Genomic DNA, 10597 nt, shown 5'->3' on the forward strand with positions numbered 1-10597 from the left:
CAGGTAGGGCAGGGAGGGGGCTCTAGCAGGGTGGCGGGGGGCAGGAGGGATTCTGGCAGCAGTGAAGTGGGATGGGGAGAGCTTGAGACCTTTCCCCAAGTCACCCCAGTGCCAAAAGCTGAAGCCACAGGATGGCAGCCCTGGTGAAGGGGGCATCTCCAGTCAGTCCTTGGCCTCCCAGGCTGCCAGGGATGGGAGCAACTCTCAATGGTGGCTCGGGTGACATGGACACTAGGCCATGGGGAAATGGGTGCAGCTCTGTGGGGCAGGAAAGGTTCCCAGAGGGCACTTAGGGGATTCTCCTGTCCTTCCCAGGAGTGATAGCAGAGCACCACATCCTAAGAAGAGAAGTCCATGAAGTCCAGAAGTCCCCACTAGGCTCCTTGCTACCAGGCCAGCGAATGGCGATCGGATGGGAATGAGGTCCTGGGCCCCACCCCAAGCTCCTGAGTCGATTGCAGCTGCTTACCGTGACCCCCATCAGTTGCTGGGCTTCCCCCAGGAGGGAGTAGACGAGCACCAGCCCAGCCTGGCTGACACGCAGCAGGGGGTCGTGGATAGCCAGCACTGCTGTCTGCAGAAAGGATCTTTTCTGCCCGTCGCAGAAGAATTTTCCAAAGACCTAGAACCAAGAGGACACGAGGCTCGAGCAGATTGCCCAGAGCCAGCCTCCAAGTCCTGGCCGTACAATGGCATCACCGTCTAGTGCCCCAAAGGGCGGGGAAGAGAGCTGCTGTGGCCAAGGCAGTTCATTCCCCAGGAGGCTTTCAGGGTCCCAGGGCTCAGGGAAGCCCCTTTATTAAAAGGTTGCAGGTGCTTAGGGACCAAAGCCTCCAGTGGCTCTTTCGGGAGGGCAATTTATGGCAGGGGCCAGGATGGGCTGGAAATGGATCTCTAATGTGTGTGAGCAGGCCCACTCTGCTGTGCAGGGCACAGAGACAACAGGGGACCCTGTGTTGCTTTCAGCAGAGAGATCTCCTGCATCTCAGCGGCTAGAGGAGTGTGTGTGTGTTGTGTGGGACGAGGGGGTTGGAGCTGACAGACCAAAGGTCTCTTCCCCCCAGCTTCGTGATTTCTCTTGTTGCTGGGAATGGCCTCCGCAGCTCCTTGGTTTCTTTAAGGGGAATCCAACCTGCAGCCTGACAAGGACAAGGAGACTCATGGCCCAGTCCCCATCCCAGACACTCCTTGGAGACTTTTCTTCCGCTGCAGCAATTCAGCTTGTGGGAGGCGGGACAAGCTCACACAGTCTCTCTCACGGGGCGTCTGTGGAGCAGCGTTCTGTCGATGCCCTTGTCGATCCAGGAGCCGCTCCAGGGCCTCCTCTGTGATGTTGTGGAAATCACCCATTTCACCTTGGACTCCAGGCTGGGGGCACTGTGTTACGGTGTGTTCGAAGGTTTGGATATTCTCACCACAGTTTTGGGGCAGGGGTGGGGGAGGGGCGCGATGTCTTTGATTTTCTACTTGTGCAGCAAGTAGCCGTAATTTGGGTCAGTGACAATGTGCTTCTTTGGAACAGTGGCTGAGGTCCAGATACGCTGCCATTCCCTGGCCAGGTCAGGAGACAGGAGGGGGGCGCATGTGGTCCATATTGGCTCTGGAGCTCATTGTGTCCCCAGCCAGTTCCCAGACTGGAGCATTCTGCTTCCTGACCGGCAATGGAATTGGGCAAAGCCCACCTTCTTTCTCTGCTTCTACAGGGTGCAGGGAATTAAACAAGGGTCTGATCAAGCAATCGTGACTGACTGACTCAGGGCTCTCCTCTCAGACACTTGGGGATCAGCCAGGGGGACAAGGAGCAGAGAGACACCCAGAGCCATAATCCTATATTAATTCACCCATCCGGGGATCCTCCTTATGCTACGTAGCAATGCAGCCATGCAAGACACTCAAATCACGGCAACTAGCGAGGTTCCAATGTGGGACCTTTCGCACCAGCCTGTCCCACTGGTTGCTGGAGGAGGAGCTCTGAGCTGGAAATAAGGAGTGGGCTCTTCTCCTGTCTCCAGGAGGCATCCACTGCAGGGAACCTAGCCAGCCCCACTCCCCGGGCTGTGTCATGCCCTGGCACAGTGCCCTTACCTCCCCCACTCTGGCTGTATTTTTGTAGCCCAAGAGCCTGCTGTCCTGGTGCCAGTCATTGCACCAGAGATCTTCCGCGTCACGTATGGTCAGGCCTGGAAGAGAGAGAGAGAGAGAGAGACTTTTCTCCTCATTCTGGCTGCAGTTCCAGTGTCCTTCCAATCCCATTGGTGGCTCCACAGTGGAGTGGAGAAGACCAGAGGCAGAGAGAGACTTGTCCTCCAGCTGGGGTCAGTCTGAGAGAAATGGTCTGGGGTCCCATTATCCACCTGTGGTCACTCTCAGTCCCCTATTGGGTTGCGTGTCCCAGCTGGGTTCCTTACCCCTCTGTCGGAGCAGCAGCTGGTAGAGCCGGTAAGTCCCCTCCCTGGCCTGCCGGCTGATGTCCTTGTCTGGATCGCTGACAAATAGAGCCAGCTGGGCCACATGGTGCCCCATCCTGGGGAACTCGGCTGAGATCTAATGGAAGGGAGAGGAGAGGGGACTCCATCAGTATTTTCCTGTCAGCTCCCTGTCCCCCCTGGGCCAGAGGGCTCCTTCCCCTTAGCCCCTCTGCAGGAGGTGCTGGGGGAGAGGAGCTTGAGATCGACCCTTCATTTGCTCTGCTGCCAAGGGAGCCCGGAGCTGCTTTGGGATGCCAAGCAGGGGCTGGAGCATGGTCCCCTTAAAGGCCCAGGGACAACACTGAACCAGGACCAGAAGAACTTGACTCAAGCCGAGCTAAGTCCCTGCTCTGACCCTGCCTCCTCATGAAGAACCCTCCTAAGCCACAGCCCCGGCAGCAGCAGATTCTGCAGCCCGCTGGAGCCAGCCCACCTCTGCCGGGAGCCAGCAAGCTGCGGTTGGAGGTCACTTACGTCAAACTCAGGGAGGGTGACTGTGTATCTGAGCAGGGCTGTGCTGCTCCTGATGGCCCTGGCTCGCTCCTGCGACACCCTGGACACGACCCAGAAGTTGACATGCTGTGGGGAAAGGAGGCAGGTCAGACTCAATGGCCAGCTGCACCTGCTTTGCAAATGAGCCCCACGCCCCCAGCCCCAGGGGCCTGAGACATTCTGCACAGGGGGGAATATCTCAGGCCTTGATGGCAGAGCTTTAGAAGGGGATTCTTTCCCCCAGAACACAGCTTGTACCTTGCAGGTCACAACTTGTCAGCATCTCTCTACATTGGGACAATGTTCGGGGTTGGGGCTGGTCCCATCTTCCCAGAACTCCTGATTCCTGAACAGTTCACCAGAAAGGAGACTGAACCCTCGCCCTTCCCTGCTACGCAAATCCTTGGGGTGTAGGGAGTGACTGAGAGCACAATCCCCCCAGGAATTTCAGAGCAGATCAGAGGGAAGGGCTCATTCCCTGGGGTCCTCCTGTTTCCGTAGGAAGGAGCGTGTGCCTCTTCTCTGAGAACCATCTCCCAAATCTCATGGGGGGTGTGTGTTGGAGGGGCGGGGGAAGGGTGGGTTTTCAGACTCTCACTCCCCAAGACAGCCAGGAGCCCTGTGGTTCGTGCTCCGCAGAACCAGGCAGAGCTCTGGCTTGAAGTCCCAGCTCCTTCCTCTGTCCCTCAAGAAGGAAGGACCTGACACTGCATTGCACTGACCTCCCCAACCAAGGACGGCCTACTGGGGACCCAGCTAGGAGGACAGAGTAGAAAATGGATCTTCTAGGCTCTCCTTACCAGTCCCCCAAAGAGTTCAGGTAAAATGGGGCTCACCTCCAAGATGAAGTGGAGCCTGTCTGTGTCTGGGGACTCTGCCAGCAGATTCCCCAGCATGGCATCCAGGACCTCTGGGATGACTTTGTGCAGAGCCTGCAAAGCATGGGTCAGAGTTAGGGAACCTGAGCCTACACCTGCCACAGGATGGCAAGAGGGGTCTCTGGGAAGCAGAGGGGGGGAGGGATAGCTCAGTGGTTTGAGCATTGGCCTGCTAAACCCAGGATTGTGAGTTCAATCCTTGAGGGGGCCATTTAGGGATCTGGAGCAAAAATTGGGGATTGGTCCTGCTTCAAGCAGGGGTTTGGACTAGATGACCTCCTGAGGTCCCTTCCAACCCTAACCTTCTATGAATCTATGAAGCACTGGGGAGACTCCCAAACACATCTCCTGGCCTCTCTCCTTCACATCCCACTGCAGGCAATTCGCAAGAATTGATGACCCCTGGACCTTTGATCCATGAGCTTAGCAGGTCTCTGCAGAGGGCCTTGTAGGCAGAAGAGTATGAAACAGCCAAGTTGCTATGGATGGAAGCTGGGTTTCTGGGCAAAACACAGCTTATGAAAGAAAGAAAGAAAGAAAGAAAGAAAGAAAGAAAGAAAGAAAGAAAGAAAGAAAGAAATCCCCCAGAGAGGGGTAATCTCTTCCCTGCTGGAGGGAAGGATCCAACCCTGCAGCTTGTTCCATCTCCGCTACCCCACCCCTAAATCTGGAGCTCCAGCGAATCAAGGGAGCAGGACCGAGGACCACTCTGGAAGAGGAGGAGGATGGAGGAGGAGGATGTACCTGGATGCCGGTGGTGTCCTTCTCCGTGCCCAGGGTGAAGACGGAGTGAAGGGCAGCTCGCAAGAGGTGGGTCTCTAGGTCTGGCTCCAGGGCAGGTTTCATGGTGCTGGCAAGAGAGAGGAGCTGGTATTAGACTGTGCAGTACGGGGGTGGGACTGTCGCCAACACGGACACCAACCCACAGGGATAGAGGCACAGGCTGGCGAGATTGGAAACTGAGGCACTGAGCTCGGGAATGACAAGGCCAAGGCGTCCCAGACAGACAGTGGCAGGACAGGAATAGCTCCTGTTCCCTGGAGCCTGCTGCCCCTCCTGTATCTGAGCCCGGGAGTGAGCCCCTCCCCAAGGCCCCTGTCATGTTATGGGAGTGAAAAGAAGAGCCCCGCCAGGAGAGAGTGACCCTTCCCTCCCCACCATCTCTGCCAGAGGCGCCACTCTTGGGAGGTGACTCCCAGCCTTGGGCCTGAGCAGCACTGGGGTGAGGGGAGCCGGCGGGGTGGGGGGTGGGGCTGTCTCCGTACCAGAGGTTGCCCACTGCAGCCAGGGAGTGGGCGAGGACGGCGCTGGGTGACGAGTCGTCGGGAAGCTCCTCGATGAGCTCCTGTGAGACGCGAAGGAGACAAAGGAGCGTGTGAGATTCAGGCCCGACTGACACCTCCCAGTGAGGAGATGACACAGCCAGTGCCCCACATGGCCAGCGGGATCCCTCTCCTCCCGCCAGCTGCCATATGGCGTGTCTCACTCACCACGATCCTCTTCGCCACAGCTGCCTTGCAGCAGCGCGGCTCCAGCGTGTCCTCCCCTCTCTCCCGTGCAGCCAGACAGGCGGGGTAGACGGCCTGAAGGAACAGGAGCTGCTGCTCCTCATCCTGGACCCACCAGGAGTGGGGTATAGCGAGAGAGAACCTGTTAGTGAGGGACCCTTCTGCCCCACCCACACCAGATCCAGGGCTCAGGCCTCAATGGGGGATTGTGGGGACCTGCCTATTCTCCAAATCCCCCCCCACTCCTACGCAAGCAGGATCAGGAACTGGGAAAGTGCCCGTGGGGGGAGACGACCTCGGCTGTTGTGGGACAAACACCCCCATTTTGGGGGTCCCACATCATGGATGTAAAAGGGCCCCATTAGGGGTGGTGGATCAGGAGGGACAGGACCCTCGGCAGGGGGTGGGGATGCTGGGAAGGGACAGGGCCATCTTGGTTCCAGCCCAGGTGGGGAACATTTGTACCTTATCTCTGCACTGGAGCTGCTCTCGGATGACCTTGAGAGCAGCTTCATCTTTGGCCACGTCCACCCCTTCCTCCTGCTCCGAATCCAGGAGGGTCCCTGCACCCAGGAGAGAAGGGAACAGGGTGATGCCTGCTGCCACTTGGGGGATGGACGGGGGCGTGGTGGGCAGAGCAGGATTCCAGACCCCCCTTCCCACCTCAGGCCCCCAGGGCAGATGGGCCCCAGACCTCCCTCTCAGTGATGCCGTCAGCCCCCAACAGCTGCCGAAGCCCAGAGCAGAGCCCCCCTCCCCTGCCCAGGACCCCAGGGGAGGGGCCTGTTCCCCCCGCCCGGAGCAGCAAGGACCAAGGTGGCAGCAGCTCTTCACGCCCCCACCCCCAGGGCCCCGTGCGAAGGGGCAGCTGTGTGACGGCTGCTGCTGTCCGTGGGGTTCGCGGGGCTCAGGCCAGACACCTGGGCTGGGGACCCCCCCCCGTCTCCCTGGGAGAGCGTCTGGGCCCAGGGGGTTCACATCCCGTCCTCAGCCCTCCCGGAGCCCAGCCCGGCTCCTCACCTGGCACAAAGCCGTGGCGCCCGTCGGCCTGGCTGCTGCCAAAGACCCAGGTGCTGCCGCGGTCCCAGGCTGAGCTGCCGGTGCTGGGCCAGGGACCTTCCCCCTCCTGGCCAGCGGGGGCTGGAAGGGCCTCAGAGACCGGGCAGGGCGAGGCCTCCTGATGGGAAGGAGGGCTGGGCTCCTGGGGCCGCTGCTGCCCACACAACCAGCCCCAGAGCCACCCTGCCCGGCGCCCCTCCTGGGCTGGGTCCTGTCTGCAAAACCGCAGCCTGGGCCAGCTCCACCGGGGCCTGGTCGGGGCTGCTCCCAGCTCGGCGCCTGCGCCGGGAGCCGGGGTCCTTTTCCAGAAGGCCGGGCACTTCCGCCGTCTGGGCTGGACGGGACCTGCTTCCCCGCCAGCGGGGACGCAGGGCTTGCTCTGCCCCTCGGGAAGGCGGCAGCTGCTTCCCTCAGGCTCTGGGGTCACCTGCAGAACCTTCCTCCGCAACATCCGCAGGAGCCTGGCCATCCTGGAACCGAGCGGGGAGCAGGGCTGAGTCTGGGCTCAAGGCAGCCTTTCCCTCCTGGCCCTTTTCCGGCCCTCCTCCTCCCTGCTCCAACCACAGCCGCCCCCTCTGCCCCCACAGGAGTGCAGGGAGAGCCATCTACACACACGGGCAGGAGTTCGTTGCACGATCTGCTCCCAACGTTCCCCCTCGTAATCCCTGCTGCTGCAATATCCAGGAAGTCTCATCCTTTTCCAGCAATGGGGTCAGTCCCAAAGACCATCGCTTCCTCTGGACAAGCAGCCCCCTCCTGTCATCCCAGGCCACACTCCCACCCAGGCTTGAGAAGGAAGAGAAGCCAGGAGTCCGGACTTCTCCTGGGAAACCATTCCCACGTCAAAGTCACAAAGACCCTAGGCACAGGAAGACCAGGGCCCTCCTCGTTCCCCCTTGATTTCCCCAGCTCAGAGACTGTCAGTCTGGGGAACAGTGTCCCACAAGGGAAGGGCTGGAAGCCCCATTGCTGGAACCTTTCCAAACACACTGGAGACGGCACTGGAGAAGCCCCTGCCCTGTCTAAGAGTGAGGGGCTCTTGGGGGCTGATTGCAAATGAAATCTCCCTTTGGAGGTATTCTCTCCCTGTTTCTGCCTCTCCCCACACAGGCAGGGGAAGCCACCGAGGAACCCGAATGCCACTCACTTGCTCTCAGTGATGGTATGATGGATGGCGGATGTTCAGGGTCAGCAGACGTCCCTCGCCCTCCTCCTCACTCTCCAAGCCCAAGGCAGGCTGGAGAGGGTGGTGACCTCAGGAGTTACCCTGCCCAGCCAGCAGGCAGGGTGATGACACGAGGGCGATCGACTGGCTGTGAAAAAAAGAGTCTGTCTTATTGCCAAGGGATGGAGAAACTCTGCCAGCAGCAGGGGGGTGCAGAACACTGCCCTAGGGTGGAGGAGACAGCGCCTCCAGGATCCTGACATCCCAGCACTTCCAGAGCCCAGGAAATAAGGTGTGAACATTTTCATGGAAACCGTTTTCTGTAAGAAAACCCATTCAGGCGAAACCACTTTGTTTCTTGAAATCATAACAAGTAAGATAAAATTCTTTGCAAAAATATTTGTTTGCAAAAGAAGAGCATCTCCTGTCCGTCACAGTGCATTAAACTGCCTCGTCGTACACAAAGGGGAGACACGACGCTCTGGAAAATTAGACGAGATGCTTCAGTCTGAGCTAAGTAGTTGCTGCTCTTCACAATTTCAAAAGAATAAAATGCAAATCAAATAGAATATTAGGTCATAATCTGCTATGGCTCAGTGTGATAGGACACCCCCGAGTCTGCACTGCTCCGAGTGACACTCTTCAGTGGATCCCCATCACCCACCCATGGCGAGGTAGGTGGGAGAGGATTGTTAGTCGTCCTTGACAGAAGGAGAAACGAAGGCTGAGAAAGGAGCAGGGACTTGTCTTAGCTGATGCAGTTGCTCTCAAATGAGCTACAGACCAACAATTGTTCATAGTAATTATTCAGCAAGTATTTCAGAAGAATTGGAATGTTCGAGAGGATCATGAACTGCTCCGAGAGAATGAATGGAGAGCAGCATCCACATTAGTCAAACATATACTTGGTTGTGACTTATTTGCTTGGTCATAAAAGAGAGCAACAAAGACCAGAGTCAATAGCCCCCTCCTCAGCCAATCAAGGTTGAGACTTTGAGGGGTGGGAGGCTAAGAGGTCACACCAAATAGCCCAAAGAATGGCCCAGGTCACCACCAAGGGGATCACTCTCGGAGCACTAGTCCAGTCTCACCTCTCTGTGAGGGCCTCCCACAACCCCCATCCCCACCCTTGCTCCACCCACAGAACTCCTGGTGGTGGGAGGAGAGCAGAGGAAAAGGACAAAGGAAGCAAGAAGAGAAAGGTAGGAGGGACAGAGCAAAAGGGAAAACAAATAGGAGAAACCCCAATGTCCCCAGTAATTCTAAGGGACAAAGTCCTAGGTCGGAAATAAAATGCTGCCCCCACAATCTAACGTTTTCCTTTCCTAAAAATCAGCCGGCACCTGATGGATCAGACTGAACAGGTTCCAAAGCTCTCCAAGGCTTTTACCTTCTATACAGGGACGTCTGTTTTCGAGCAAAACAACTAAAAGAAAAGGAGAAAACTCCGAAGAGGGTCCTCCTTGCGTTCACGAACGTGCAAGTGAATGCTCTCTCAGTCCTCCAGGAGAGACCTCGAGAAGGAGACGTGCTGAAGCAAAGCCACAGGGATCTCCGAGGTGGCCCCTGTCCTGCACCCCTGTCCTGCCTGGCTGATGTCAAGATCTCTCTGTGAGGTCATCGCCTCCCCACCACCTTTGTCCAATAGGCTGAGGTCCTGCCAAAGACCCTTGTGATGTCACTGCCACCCCTCCCCTGCAGTGCTGATGTCCTGCCCTTGTCCAGCCACATTGGATGTTTGAGCTGCTTCCCCTTGATCACCCCACGCAATGAGCGTTCATTGTGGGGATGATACCGACCACACAGTCGAACACAGAGGCTCTTCCCCAGGCCACAATTAGGTTTTCACAAGTTAGTAGACTTTATGGCCAGAAGGAACTGTTAGAGCATTTAATCTGATCCCCTGCGTATCCTAAGGCCTCCTGTATATCAGAAGAGCTGGGCTTTTCTTTTACTCAAACATTTTCCAGAAAGGCATCTAGTCTTTATTCAAAGAGATCAAGAGATGGAGAAGCCATCATTTCTCTTGGTACTTTGTGCCAAGGACGACACCAAGAGCCCTTTTATACTCGACATTTTCTCTCCATGAAGTCAAGCAACTCACCTCTCATTTGTCTTTTGTATCTACTAAACAGATTGAACTTTTTCAATGTCTCATTAGAAGGCATCATCCCCCTCACTCAATTACAAATCTCTTCTGCACCCTCTCCAATTATTTTAACATAATATTCAAAATGTGGACACAAGAACTGGATTCAACATTCCAACATCAGTCTCACCAATGCTGTTTCACTTCCCTTTCCATCCTCACTACTCTATCCATCCAAGAATGGCTTGAACCTTTTTTATCACAGGTTTCAGAGTAACAGCCGTGTTAGTCTGTATTCGCAAAAAGAAAAGGAGGACTTGTGGCACCTTAGAGACTAACCAATTTATTAGAGCATAAGCTTTCGTGAGCTACAGCTCACTTCACATTAACAGATCATGCTGAGCAGTTTGTCCACTATGGCCCCGAAATCCTTTTCAGGGTCACTGCTTTTCAGTGGATTGTCCCCCATTCTATAGGGTGCCGCCTGAATCCTTTGTTACTGGAGGTATGGGGTTGCATTTGGCTGTATTAAAACCTAATTATTTAGTAAGCATTTTAGAAGAACTAGCCCATTAGAGAGAGAATGATGAATTACTCAAAGACAATGAATGGAGAAAAGCGGCAAGAGCAATCAAATACATGTTTGGTTACGGCCTATTTCCTTGATCTTAAAAGAGGGTAACAAGGACCTGAGTCTCCTCCCTCACAATAGCCCCAAGCGCCCCCAATCAGCATTGAGACTCTGAGAAGCAGAAAGCTGAGAGTTCTCACCAGATGTCCCAGGTCACCACCGGAGGGAGTCACTCTTAGAGCACCATTCCAGCCACATGTCTTTGGGAGCGCCTCCCGCAAGGAGAGTTGGAGTGCAACCCCCCATCCCCTCCGGCCCCTGCTCCACACACAGAGCTCCTGGTGGTGGGAGGAGAGCAGAGGAAAAG

Source organism: Lepidochelys olivacea (assembly GCF_965140295.1).
Source record: "Lepidochelys olivacea isolate rLepOli2 genome assembly, chromosome: 14".
In the NCBI taxonomy this organism is placed as follows: domain Eukaryota; kingdom Metazoa; phylum Chordata; order Testudines; family Cheloniidae; genus Lepidochelys; species Lepidochelys olivacea.